Source organism: Schistocerca nitens, chromosome 1 (assembly GCF_023898315.1).
Source record: "Schistocerca nitens isolate TAMUIC-IGC-003100 chromosome 1, iqSchNite1.1, whole genome shotgun sequence".
Taxonomy (NCBI): domain Eukaryota; kingdom Metazoa; phylum Arthropoda; class Insecta; order Orthoptera; family Acrididae; genus Schistocerca; species Schistocerca nitens.
The window spans coordinates 123,947,227-123,962,596 of record NC_064614.1 but is presented as its reverse complement, the minus strand read 5'-3'; positions in this window follow the sequence as shown (position 1 = coordinate 123,962,596).

Below are 15,370 nucleotides of genomic sequence, written 5' to 3'. Positions count from 1 at the left end.
TTAGAGACGGAGCACAAGCTCGGGTTACGGAAGGATGGGGAAGGAAATCGGCCGTGCCCTTTCAAAGGAACCATCCCGGCATTCGCCTGAAGTGATCTAGGGAAATCACGGAAAACCTAAATCAGGATGGCCGGACGCAGGACTGAACCGTCGTCCTTCCGAATGCGAGTCCAGTGTGCTAACCACTGCGCCACCTCACTCGGTACACGTTACAAGAGAGCCGTTGTGCATCACGGAGAGATCAACTATTGAAATTTCGAGAAAGCACTTACCGGAAAGAGCCGGACAACGTGATATTTCCTGCCATTCACGTCTCGTGAAATGACCACGATGAGAAATTCCGAGAAATTAGCGGCAATACAGAGGCTTACCGAAAGTAATCTTCTCATGCGCCATTCCCGAGTCGAACAGGGTAGGAGGGGAGGGGGGGGGAGGGACAGAAGGGGGAGGAGAGCAGGAATTAGTCAGTGGTCTCAGAAGTATGCTCCACCACACAACGTCGGATGGCTTCTGAATAACAAAACTTGAGAGGTCATTCACATGAGTGCTAAAAGGAACTCGTTAAACTTCGGTTACACGATATATCAGTGTAATCTAAAAGCCGTAAATTCAATTAAATACCTAAGTATTACAATTACGAAAAAATTAAATTGGAAGGAACACATAGAAAATGTTGTGGGAAAGGCTAACCAAAGACTGCGTTTTATTGGCAGGACACTTAGAAAATGTAACAGACCTACTAAGGAGACTGCCTACACTACGCTTGTCCATCCTCGTTTAGAATACTGCTGCGCAGTGTGGGATCCTTACCAGATAGGACTGATGGAGTACATCGAAAAAGTTCAAAGAACAACTTCTGTACTATCTCGAAATATGGGATAGAGTGTCACAGAAATGATACCGAATTTGGGCTTACAGGATTTGGGCTGCAAATCATTAAAGAAAGGGGTTTTTCGTTGCGACGGAATCTTCCCACGAAATTCCAATCACCAACCTTCTCTTCCGAATGCGAAAATATTTTGTTGAGACCGACCTAAGTAGGGAGGAATCATCACCACGATAAAATAAATGAAATCAGAGCTCTTAAAGAGGTGTTCATTTCTTTCCGCGCGCTATACGAGATTGGAATAATAGAGAATTGTGAAGGTGCTTCGATGGACCCTCTGCCAGGCACTTAAATGTGATTTGCAGAGAATCCACGTAGATGTAGATGTAGATGTACTGATGTAGCTGTAGATCTAAATGATGTTAGTGTGGATTTGGTTGGCAAGTTAAGAAATTACTTTACCTATAAACCAAAATCCACTGAATGAAAATACAGTGGTGTGCGAAACTTGCACACGAAAGTAACTTTCGCATGACGTGTCGCTGCCACGTAACACAGCTCTATTAAACATAGAAGGAACTGTTATAGTCTAGCGCAGTACAGAAGGCAACTGAAAGAAATACGGAATGAGAGGAACAGAAATGACACTTTTATTCGAAGGCAATAGTAACACCGGTGACACCACGATTTATGATAATCCCCCGTGCACCCCCAATGGCAGGAGCCGGCGGCGGTGGTCTAGCGGTTCTAGGCGCGCAGTCCGGAACCGCGCGACTGCTACGGTCGCAGGTTCGAATCCTGCCTCGGGCATGGATGTGTGTGATGTCCTTAGGTTGGTTAGGTTTAAGTAGTTCTAAGTTCTAGGGGACTGATGACCACAGATGTTAAGTCCCATAGTGCTCAGAACCAACCCAATGGCAGGAAATGCTTCTTAACAGGGTGCGTGCTCACTACGGATAGCAATACATCCTCTCAAACGTGCTCCCATACTGACCGCAAGGTTGACAATAAGCTGTCGTGGTCCTCCAGTAGTGCAGTTGACACCTGCTGGATGGTCGATGGTGGACATGGGTGTGATACAAGACATCTCAAAAAATGGTTCAAATGGCTCTGAGCACTATGGGACTTAACTTCTGAAGTCATCGGTCCCCTAGAACTTAGAACTACTTAAACCTAACTAACCTAAAGACATCACACACATTCATTCCCGAGGCAGGACTCGAACCTGCGACCGCAGCGGTCGTGCGGTTCCAGACTGTAGCGCCTAGAACCGCTCGGCCACTCTGGCCGGCCAAGACGTCTCCCCAACGCATCCCACAGGTGCTCGATGGCATTTTAGCCGCCAGAACGGGCAGCTAGTGGATTTGCAAAATATTCTCTCGTTCCAGGAGCTCCTCCTCAGTTCGATGCTACCTCATCCTTTCATCTATAAAAATAAAGTCAGAGCCGATTGCTCCCCTGAAAAGACGCACATGCGAAAGGATTGCTATGTTCAATAACGTTGACTGGGGAGCGCAGAGTGTTCAAAGATTTGGTGGTCAGTACGTCTCTGCAACCTTATGCCTCCCAACACCACAACACTGGGACCACCAAAATGATCATATTTAGACAGTGCTGGACATCTCCTCAAATGGCGAGACATGGGAACACATAATGCACGCACGAACGATTGTTGAGCATGATCGTTTTGGTGGCCCAGGTCCACGTGCACCAACGACCATTCATCAGTTGTCAGCCGCGCTGGTGGAGGAATGTAATGTCCTACCTGGAGAACTCAGCATGGGAGCACGTTAGAGAGCATGCACGTCTGTCCGTGGTGATTACATACACCACGTCCCGCCTTCTGCAATGTCCAGGGGACCATCATAAATCGCGTTGACCTGAGTGTAATTACTGTCTTTGAATAGAACTGTAACTTCCGTTCGTCTTGATGCTTTTTTTCCCAGTTATATTCTTCACTATGCTGTACAGGTTCGTTCACCCAACTCCTGACTTTCCACAATGCAGGCGTTTTCTTCTGCACCTTTCCGCGCAAACGCCCAAGGACACATTTATAGTACTCCTGATTAATTGTCTGTCCTCAAAGGGTAAATTCTTGATACACAATACGGGTAGAATCGAAAAAAATCACCATCATCCTTTTCACCTTCGACCGACTTTGCCGAGCTTTTTTCGGTCGTGGTGAACCTAGAGTCAGCCGGCCGCGGTGGTCTAGCGGTTCTGGCGCTGCAGTCCGGAACCGCGGGACTGCTACGGTCGCAGGTTCGAATCCTGCCTCGGGCATGGGTGTGTGTGATGTCCTTAGGTTAGTTAGGTTTAAGTAGTTCTAAGTTCTAGGGGACTTATGACCTAAGATGTTGAGTCCCATAGTGCTCAGAGCCATTTGAACCATTTTGAACCTAGAGTCTTCCACTTCGAAGACTGCACTTTGGTTTCAGGATTATATCCATATACCCACGATTCATCACCTGTAATTACCCTGTTTAACAAATAGGGGTCATTTTCAGTCCGATTTATCAGTTCTTGGCACACTTCAAGTCGGTATTGTCTCTGGTCACTTGACAACACTTTTTGAATGAATTTTGCGGACACTCGACATGTGTTCAGATCTTCAGTTAAAACTGACTGAACTGAATAGAAACTTAAGTTCATCAACCATCTCTCTAATTGTAAGTCTTACGATAAGAGCGCACTAAGTCGCGAACTTTCACAACATTTTCATTCGTTTCTGAGGTGGAAAGCTGGCCGGACCGTGGTTCATCTTAAAATGATTCGCGGCCATTTTTTTAAGTCTGTTGAACCAGACAAAAACATTTGACAGGCTCATGGAATTAACTCCAAAAGCTGTTTTTAATAGTTCGTAAGTCTCAGAAGCTGATTTTCCGGTTTTAAAAAGAAGCTGATACAAACTCGTTGCTCCATTTTTACGTCCATTTTCACGCAAACAGAATCCGGCAACAAGTTCTAACAGACCTGCACTCAACCAGCTGCCACAACGAACTGAATAAAGGCACCCAGTTTCCTGTCAGAGGGCGTTCAAGGACAAGGCATTGACTCACTCCCCACCCTCCGTGTACCTCCTGCCAAAACAGTAAGCAGTAGCGGATCCATTCTAAAACTATCCGGTCACATCTCGTACAGGTATATGTAAACAGGCAGAATACGACACCGCGGTCGGCAACGCCTATATAAGACAACAAGTATCTGGCGAAGTTGTTAAATCGGTTACTGCTGCTACAATGGCAGGTTATCAAGATTGAGTTTGACCGTCGTGTTATACTCGGCGCACGAGCGATGGGACACACCTTCTCCGAGATAGCGATGAAGTGGGGATTTTTCCTCACGACCAGTTCGCGAGTGTGCCGTGAATATCAGGAATCCGGTAAAGCCTCAAATCTCCGACATCGCTGCGGTCGGAAAAAGATCCTGCAAGAACGGGACCAATGACGACTGAAAAGAATCGTTCAGCATGACAAAGCGCAAACCTTCCTAAAATTGTTGCAGATTTCAATGCTGGACCATCAACAAGTGTCAGAGTTCGAATGATTCAAAGAAGCATCATCGATATGAGCTTTTGGAACCGTAGGCCCACTCGAGTACCCTCGACGACTGCACAACACAAAGCTTAACGCCTCGCCTGGGCCCATCAACACCAACACTAGACTGTTGATGACTGGAGACATGTTGCCTGGTCGGACGGGTCTCGTTTCAAATTGTATCGAGCGGATGGACGTGGACGGGTATGAAGTCAACCCCATGAATCCATGGACCCTGCATGTGAGCAGGGTATTGTTCAAGCTGGCTTGGGGCGTGTGCAGTTGGAGTGATATGTGGCCCCTGATACGCCAAGATACGACTCTGACAGGTGACATGTAAGTAAGCATCCTGTCTAATCACCTGCATCCATTCATGTCCATTGTGCATTCCTACGGACTTGGGGAATTCCAGCAGGACAATGCGACACCCCACACCTCGAGAATTGCTACAGAGTGGCTCCACGTTAACGTGTGGGTGGGCAGTATTCTGTAACATGATGAGGCACATCGTACCCTACAGGGTGCCGTAAATACACAGAACTGCCGAATTTGTAATACTGTTAATCTACGTGTTGTGTACTAAAGCAGTTGCACTCTCCGTATGTGACAGTGTACTGTGGATACACAAGCACCTTTATTCTCTCGGCAGTACGCCCAGAGGGCTACAGAACAACAAAGGCAGGAGTTGGGGTTAATGCACGATGGAGAACCAGCCCATTTTCCTCGAAATGTCCGACAACGAGTTACACAGACATTTAACGGGCAATGGAGCGGCCGGTGAGGTCCAGTACATTTGCCGGATCTTAATCCGTTGGATTTATGCTTGGGGAGACAATTGAAGCCTCTGGTAGATGCTAGTCCAGATAGTGGCCTACAGACCGTACAGGAACGCGTCATCAATGCCTGCCAGCGCGCCTAAGCCCAAACGGTGCAGGACGTATGTAATAACAAGAGATTTGATTAAAAACACTGATGAGTGTTCTCATTTGTTTATTAACTTGCTTACTGCATTCTGTAGATCAATTGTAATATTTATTTATTTTTCAAGTAAAGACCTGCTGCCATATATTGCATACAGGTTGCACATTGTCTAAATTTCACTTTTATTACTAGTACATTTTTTAAATGTTACAAAAGGATAAATTAAAAAGAAATAACAAATTATATAGCAAAGAGTGTCCAGTGGGAGAGATGAGTGTCATCATAGCAAAGATCAACAAGTCCTCCTAACTCTCCAGGTGTGCATTTTAGAGCCCACTTTTACTGTACATTTTTTTCTTGTTTTGTCCACCTCTCAACATATGGAATAATATTTTTAGCGCTATGTATATTGCACACCTGTTAAGTTTCTGTGAAGTGACTGTAATTGACTTTAAATCTTAAACATTGTTAGGGAGAATACCTGAAGCGAAATTAAATAGTTTTTAGTGCCACATTGTTATTGTTGTTGTGGTCTTCAGTCCTGAGACTGGTTTGATGCAGCTCTCCATGCTACTCTATCCTGTGCAAGCTTCTTCATCTCCCAGTACCTACTGCAACCTACATCCTTCTGAATCTGCTTAGTGTATTCATCTCTTGGTCTCCCTCTACGATTTTTACCCTCCACGCTGCCCTCCAATGCTAAATTTGTGATGCCTTGATGCCTCAAAACATGTCCTACCAACCGATCCCTTCTTCTAGTCAAGTTGTGCCACAAACTTCTCTTCTCCCCAATCCTATTCAATACCTCCTCATTAGTTACGTGATCTACCCACCTTATCTTCAGCATTCTTCTGTAGCACCACATTTCGAAAGCTTCTATTCTCTTCTTGTCCAAACTAGTTATCGTCCATGTCTCACTTCCATACATGGCTACACTCCATACAAATACTTTCAGAAACGACTTCCTGACACCTAAATCTATACTCGATGTTAACAAATTTCTCTTCTTGAGAAACGCTTTCCTTGCCATTGCCAGTCTACATTTTATATCCTCTCTACTTCGACCATCATCGGTTATTTTACTCCCTAAATAGCAAAACTCCTTTACTACTTTAAGTGTCTCATTTCCTAATCTAATTCCCTCAGCATCACCCGACTTAATTCGACCACATTCCATTATCCTTGTTTTGCTTTTGTTGATGTTCATCTTATATCCTCCTTTCAAGACAATGTCCATTCCGTTCAACTGCTCTTCCAAGTCCTTTGATGTCTCTGACAGAATTACAATGTCATCGGCGAACCTCAAAGTTTTTACTTCTTCTCCATGAATAGTATACCTACTCCGAATTTTTCTTTTGTTTCCTTTACTGCTTGCTCAATATACAGATTGAATAACATCGGGGAGAGGCTACAACCCTGTCTCACTCCTTTCCCAACCACTGCTTCCCTTTCTTGTCCCTCGACTCTTATAACTGCCATCTGGTTTCTGTACAAATTGTAAATAGCCTTTCGCTCCCTGTATTTTACCCCTGCCACCTTCAGAATTTGAAAGAGAGTATTCCAGTCGACATTGTCAAAAGCTTTCTCTAAGTCTACAAATGCTAGAAACGTAGGTTTGCCTTTTCTTAATCTTTCTTCCAAGATAAGTCGTAAGGTCAGTATTGCCTCACGTGTTCCAACATTTCTACGGAATCCAAACTGATCTTCCCCGAGGTCGGCTTCTACCAGTTTTTCCATTCGTCTGTAAATAATTCGCGTTAGTATTTTGCAGCTGTGACTTATTAAACTGATAGTTCGGTAATTTTCACATCTGTCAACACCTGCTTTCTTTGGGATTGGAATTATTATATTCTTCTTGAAGTCTGAGGGTATTTCGCCTGTCTCATACATCTTGCTCACCAGATGGTAGAGTTTTGTCCTGACTGGCTCTCCCAAGGCCATCAGTAGTTCTAATGGAATGTTGTCTACTCCCGGGGCCTTGTTTCGACTCAGGTCTTTCAGTGCTCTGTCAAACTCTTCACGCAGTATCTTATCTCCCATTTCGTCTTCATCTACATCCTCTTCCATTTCCATAATACTGTCCTCAAGTACATCGCCCTTGTATAAACCCTCTATATACTCCTTCCACCTTTCTGCCTTCCCTTCTTTGCTTAGAACTGGGTTGCCATCTGAGCTCTTGATATTCATACAAGTGGTTCTCTTCTCTCCAAATGTCCCTTTAATTTTCCTGTAGGCAGTATCTATCTTACCCCTAGTGAGACAAGCCTCTACATCCTTACATTTGTCCTCTAGCCATCCCTGCTTAGCCATTTTGCACTTCCTGTCGATTTCATTTTTGAGACGTTTGTATTCCTTTTTGCCTGCTTCATTTACTGCATTTTTATATTTTCTCCTTTCATCAATTAAATTCAATATTTCTTCTGTTATCCAAGGATTTCTATTAGCCCTCGTCTTTTTACCTACTTGATCATCTGCTGCCTTCACCACTTCATCCCTCAGAGCTACCCATTCTTCTTCTACTGTATTTCTTTCCCCCATTCCTGTCAATTGTTCCCTTATGCTCTCCCTGAAACTCTGTACAACCTCTGGTTCTTTCAGTTTATCCAGGTCCCATCTCCTTAAATTCCCTCCTTTTTGCAGTTTCTTCAGTTTCAATCTGCAGTTCATAACCAATAGATTGTGGTCAGAATCCACATCTGCCCCAGGAAATGTCTTACAATTTAAAACCTGGTTCCTAAATCTCTGTCTTACCATTATATAATCTATCTGAAACCTGTCAGTATCTCCAGGCTTCTTCCATGTATACAGCCACATAGTGGTACTAATATTATATACTATGGTAGGTTTAAAAAATAATCAAAAAAGGCTGTTTTCCTGATATCACTACTATGAGCGGCGTTCAATGTGTAACGTGTGCCATTTTTTTTCTGAAGGGAGGTTTGTTTTATTCAGGATCCCAGTACACCATACTATTTCCCAGTCTTTTGGCTACAAAACCCAATTTCTCAATATAATACCCGTTGAATGCGACGGTCTTACGCCGCTTTACTGGGAGTGCCTGTACGCCCGCATGGTACCACTCTACTGGTGGACGTCGGAGCCAACGTCTTGCTGCATCAATAACCTCCCCGTCATCCACGAACTGCTTCCCACGAAGCGCATCATTCGTTGGGCCAGACAGATGGAAGTCAGAAGGTGCGTGATCCGGGGTGTAGAGTGGATGAGGAAGAACGGTCCAGCGAAGTTTTGTACGAGGCCTTGTGTTGTCATGGACAAGGAGAAGTTCTTTGGCTGTGATGTAATTATATTTTCCTGGAGACATGTTGAGTCTCAACTTTATCTTCGATGGTGATAGCAGCTGAAGTAATGAAATATTCTTTTCGAAGATGAAGACTCAGTATGTACACCTACGTGGACACTCGGCAAATCATACTTAAGTGCCGGGCAGATGGTTCATCGAACCACCTTCAAAATAATTCTCTATTATTCCAATCACGAACAGCGCGCGGAAAAAACGAACACCTATATCTTTCATTGCTAGCTATGGTTTGTCTTATTAAGATGATAGTTTCTTCCTATATAGGTCGGCGTCAACAAAATATTTCCGCATTCGAAGGAGAAAGTTGGTGATGGGAATTTCGTGAGAAGATTCCACAGCAACGAAAAACGCCTTTGATTTAACGATGTCCACCCCAAATCATGTACCATATCAGGGACACTCTCTTTCCTATGTACACAACATACTGCTCTTCTTTGAACTTTGTCGATGTACTACGTTAATCCTACCTGGAAGGATCCCAGGCCGTGCTGCAGTACTCGGAAAGAGGACGGACAAGCGTAGTGTACACAGTCTAGCATATCTGTTAAATTTTCCAAGCGTTCTGCCAAAAAAGTCTTCCTCAAATCATTTTCTATGTGTGCCTTTCAATTTAAATTGTTCGTAATTGTAATTCCTAGGTATTTAATGCAATTTACCGCCTTTAGATTTGACTGGTATATCGTGTAAGCTAAGTGTAACGGATTCCTTAAAGCACTCCTGTGGATGACCTCACACTGCTAGGTTTCGCACTATGCAGATATCTTTTCTAAATCGTTTCGCAATTTGCTTTGAGATTCTGATGACTTTACTGCTCAATAAACGGCAGTGTCATCTGCCAACAACCTAAGGCGGCTGTTCAGATTGTCTTCTAAATCATTTATACACATAAGGAACAGTAGAGGACCTATAACACTACATCTACATCTACATTCATACTCCGCAAGCCACCCAACGGTGTGTGGCGGAGGGCACTTTACGTGCCACTGTCATTACCTCGCTGTCCTGTTCCAGTCGCGTATGGTTCGCGGGAAGAACGACTGCCGGAAAGCCTCCGTGCGCGCTCGAATCTCTCTAATTTTACGAGGGCAGTTCAATAAGTAATGCAACACATTTTTTTTCTGAAACAGGGGTTGTTTTATTCAGCATTGAAATACACCAGGTTATTCCCCAATCTTTTAGCTACACAACACAATTTTTCAACGTAATCTCCATTCAATGCTACGGCCTTACGCCACCTTGAAATGAGGGCCTGTATGCCTGCACAGTACCATTCTACTGGTCGATGTCGGAGCCAACGTCGTACTGCATCAATAACTTCTTCATCATCCGCGTAGTGCGTCCCACGGATTGCGTCCTTCATTGGGCCAAACATATGGAAATCCGACGGTGCGAGATCGGGGCTGTAGGGTGCATGAGGAAGAACAGTCCATTGAAGTTTTGTGAGCTCCTCTCGGGTGCGAAGACTTGTGTGAGGCCTTGCGTTGTCATGAAGAAGGAGACGTTCGTTCTGATTTTTGTGCCTACGAACACGCTGAAGTCGTTTCTTCAATATCTGAAGAGTAGCACAATACACTTCAGAGTTGATCGTTTGACCATGGGGAAGGACATCGAACAGAATAACCCCTTCAGCGTCCCAGAAGACTGTAACCATGACTTTACCGGCTGAGGGTATGGCTTTAAACTTTTTCTTGGTAGGGGAGTGGGTGTGGCGCCACTCCATTGATTGCCGTTTTGTTTCAGGTTCGAAGTGATGAACCCATGTTTCATCGCCTGTAACAATCTTTGACAAGAAATTGTCACCCTCAGCCACATGACGAGCAAGCAATTCCGCACAGATGGTTCTCCTTTGCTCTTTATGGTGTTCGGTTAGACAACGAGGGACCCAGCGGGAACAAACCTTTGAATATCCCAACTGGTGAACAATTGTGACAGCACTACCAACAGAGATGTCAAGTTGAGCACTGAGTTGTTTGATGGTGATCCGTCAATGATCTCGAACGAGTGTGTTCGCACGCTCCGCCATTGCAGGAGTCACAGCTGTGCACGGCCGGCCCGCACGCGGGAGATCAGACAGTCTTGCTTGACCTTGCGGCGATGATGACACACGCTTTGTCCAACGACTCACCGTGCTTTTGTCCACTGCCAGATCACCGTAGACATTCTGCAAGCGCCTATGAATATCTGAGATGCCCTGGTTTTCCGCCAAAAGAAACTCGATCACTGCCCATTGTTTGCAACGCACATCCGTTACAGACGCCATTTTAACAGCTCCGTACAGGGCTGCCACCTGTCGGAAGTCAATGAAACGATACGAGACGAAGCGGGAATGTTTGAAAATATTCCACAAGAAATTTCCGGTTTTTTCAACCAAAATTGGCCGAGAAAAAAAATGTGTTGCATTACTTATTGAACTGCCCTCGTACATTCGTGATCTCCTCGGCAGGTATAAGTAGGGGGAAGCAATATATTCGATACCTCATCTAGAAACGCACCCTCTCGAAACCTGGACAGCAAGCTACACCGCGATGCAGAGCGCCTCTCTTGCAGAGTCTGCCACTTGAGTTTGCTAAACATCTCCGTAACGCTATCACGCTTACCAAATAACCCTGTGATGAAACGCGCCGCTCTTCTTTGGATCTTCTCTATCTCCTCCGTCAACCCGACCTGGTACGGATCCCACACTGATGAGCAATACTCAAGTATAGGTCGAACGAGTGTTTTGTAAGTCAATAAGTGGTTGGCATTGTTGAAAAATTCTGTATTGTAGTGGGCAGTAGGATGTTAACAGCGCGTAGCGTTTGTGCGACGATTTAGAGAAGGAACTTCAAAAATGGCTCTGAGCACTATGGGACTTAACAGCTGAGGTCATCAGTCCCCTAGAACTTAGAACTACCTAAACCTAACTAACCTAAGGACATCACACACATCCATGCCCGAGGCAGGATTCGAACCTGCGACCGTAGCGGTCGCGCGGTTCCAGACTGAAGCGCCTAGAACCGCTCGGCCACACTGGCCGGCAGAGAAGGAACTGCAGTGCGGTCTTCCTCTGTGGAACAGCTTTGGAAAAAGGTGTTTAGTATTTCAGCTTTATGCGTGTCATCCTCTGTTTGAATGCCATCATCATCCCGGAGTGTCTGGATATGCTGTTTCGAGCCACTTACTGATTTAACGCAAGACCAGAACTTCCTAGGATTTTCTGCCAAGTCGGTACATAGAATTTTACTTTCGAATTCGCTGAACACTTCACGCATAGCCCTCCTTACGCTAACTTTGACATTGTTTAGCTTCTGTTTGTCTGAGAGGTTTTGGCTGCGTTTAAACTTGCAGTGAAGCTCTCTTTGCTTTCGCAGTAGTTTCCTAACTTTGTTGTTGAACCACGGTGGGTTTTTCCCGTCCCTCACAGTTTTACTGGTCACATACCTGTCTAAAATGCATTTTACGATTGCCTTGAACTTTTTCCATAAACACTCAACATTGTCAGTGTCGGAAGAGAAATTTTCGTTTTGATCTGTTAGGTAGTCTGAAATCTGCCTTCTATTACTCTTTCTAAACAGATAAACCTTCCTTCCTTTTTTATATTCCTAGGGGAACGCCAGAAATCACTTCTGTTTTATTCGATGATTTTCCGTCAGTTATTACGAACTGTGAGCTCCCTGATAGTAAATCACGAATCCACTCACGTAACTGAGAAGACATTCCATAAGAGCGCAATTTCACTACAAGCAGCTTCAGTGGTACAGTGTCAAAAGTCTTCTGAAAATCTAGAAATACAGAATAAATTTGAAATCTCTTGTGAGTAGCACTCAAGACTTAGTGTGCGTAAAGATCTAGTTGTGTTTCACAAGCACGGTGTTTTCTAAATCCGTGTGGACTGTATGTGAATACTGGAACACAGCATATGTTCCAAAATCCTGTATGTGAATATTGGAATACAGTATATGTTCCAAAATCCTGCTGCGTATCGACGTTAATGATATGGGCCTGTAATTTAGTGGATTACTCCTACTACCTTTCTTGAATATTGGTGTGAACTGTGCAACATTCCAGTCTTTGGGTATAGATCTTCCGTCGAACGAGCGGTTCTATATGACTGTTAAATATAGAGCTATTGCATCAGAATACTCTGAAAAGAACCTAACTGGTATACAGTCTGGACCGGAAGATTTGCTTCTGTTAAGTGATTTAAGTTGCTTAACTACTCCGAGGATACCTACCTCAAATTTAGTGATGTTAGCAGCTATTTTTGATTCGAATTCTCGAATATTTACTTCGTCTTCTTTGGTGAAGGAATTTCGGATGGCTGTGTTTAGTAACTCTGCTTTGGCAGCAATGTCGTCTATAGTAATCCCATTGCTATCGCGCAGAGAAGGCATTGATTGTATCTTACTTTACGTACGACTAGAACCTGTTTGGGTGTTCTGCAGGATTCGTTGTGGAAACTGTTATCAGCATCTCTTCATGCGTCCAGGAAAATACAGGGTGTCCCAAAAAGAATGACCCGATTTTAACTTGTAATAACATTGAGACAAATGTCACTAGGTAACTGAAACAGCACTAGATGTAATCGGCATAGTATAGAGATTAAGAAAAAATCTGCTAGATGTCGCTACGAACGCATCCTCAATGACGACGAGCCCCAACGTTGGATAGGGCGTACAGGACCGCGAGACCAGGCTTTACAGTCTTGACCTCCTGGGTCCCCTGATTTAACACCATGTGATTTCTTCCTGTGGGGATATGTTAAACAATGTGTTTACGTTCCTCCCTTACGTCGTGACATTGATGAACTTCAATATCAGCTTGTGTAGCTTCAGTGACAGAAGACACCTTCGCTCAGCTGGGGACGAATTCGGCTACCGGCTAGATGTCTCCCGTGCAGCCAGTGGAGGACATATTGAACATTTATGATGGATTTTTATAAACTTCTGACTTTTCTGGGTAATTTAGTATGCAATTTGTTGGTGTTAAGCCCTTCATCCTAATAAATAATTCTATTTAAAATCGGATCATTCTTTTTGGGACACCCTGTATAATTACATCAGATCAATAGATCACCTACGCCTGATGTATAGGCAGGATTTCCTCATTACGACGTGCATTCAAGTTCTAAGGCCTCCGATTTTTTTTCTCCAGACTGTAAAGAGATAGAAACATGCGCATTGTTTTAAAATGAGGCCGCGTTCATTGTCAATACGTCCCAGAGATGGCAGCACAGTATGGTAGATGGAATTTTACCGCCAGCGGCGAGAATGAGAACTGTTTTAAATACTTAAAATGGCGACGTTTTCCTTACTTGAACGGCGTGCAATCATTCCTTTTTTGAATTTGCGTGGTGTGAAATCAATTGAAATTCATCGACAGTTGAAGGAGACATGTGGTGATGGAGTTATGGATGTATCGAAAGTGCGTTCGTGGTTGCGACAGTTTAATGAAGGCAGAACATTGTGTGACAACAAACCGAAACAACCTCGGGCTCGCACAAGCCAGTCTGACGACATGATCGAGAAAGTGGAGAGAATTGTTTTGGGGAATCGCCGAATGACTGTTGAACAGATCGCCTCCAGAGTTGGCATTTCTGTGGTTTCTGTGCACACATTCCTGCATGACGACCTGAAAATGCGAAAAGTGTCATCCAGGTGGGTGCCACGAATGCTGACGGACGACCACATGGCTGCCCGTGTGGCATGTTGCCAAGCAATGTTGACACGCAACGCCGGCCGCGGTGGTCTCGCGGTTCTAGGCGCGCAGTCAGGAACCGTGCGACTGCTACGGTCGCAGGTTCGAATCCTGCCTCGGGCATGGACGTGTGTGATGTCCTTAGGTTAGTTAGGTTTAAGTAGTTCTAAGTTCTAGGGGACTGATGACCACAGCAGTTGAGTCCCATAGTGCTCAGAGCCATTTGAACCATTTGACACGCAACGACAGCATGAATGGGACTTTCTTTTCGTCAGTTGTGACAATGGATGAGACGTGGATGCCATTTTTCAATCCAGAAACAAAGTGCCAGTCAGCTCAATGGAAGCACACAGATTCATCGCCACCAAAAAAATGTCGGGTAACCACCAGTGCTGAAAAAATGATGGTGTCCATATTCTGGGACAGCGACGGCGCAATCCTTACCCATTGCTTTTCAAGGGGCACTACGGTAACAGGTGCATCCTACGAAAATGTTTTGAAGAACAAATTCCTTCCTGCACTGCAACAAAAACGTCCGGGACGGGCTGCGCCTGTGCTGTTTCACCAAGACAACGCACCCGCACATCGAGCTGACGTTACGCAACAGTTTCTTCGTGATAACAACTTTGAAGTGATTCCTCATGCTCCCTATTCACCTGACCTGGCTCCTAGTGACTTTTGGCTTTTTCAAACAATGAAAGACACTCTCCGTGGTCGCACATTCATCAGCCGTGCTGCTATTGCTTCAGCGATTTTCCAGTGGTCAAAACAGACTCTTAAAGAAGCCTTCGCCGCTGCCATGGAATAATGGCGTCAGCGTTGTGAAAAATGTGTACGTCTGCAGGGCGATTACGTCGAGAAGTAACGCCAGTTTCATCGATTTCGGGTGAGTAGTTAATTAGAAAAAAAATCAGAGGCCTTAGGACTTGAATGCACCCAGTATTCGAGATCCTCGGCAATGCTGATGATTTAAGAAGATGAAAATCAAGTTGGGCTAAGGTCTTAACTGAGGTTTGTGTTAGGGAGGGAACTGGAGTGGGATAGTCCTTGGAGCAATGTCATTCACAATGCCAGCACGGTGTAGTGGGCAAC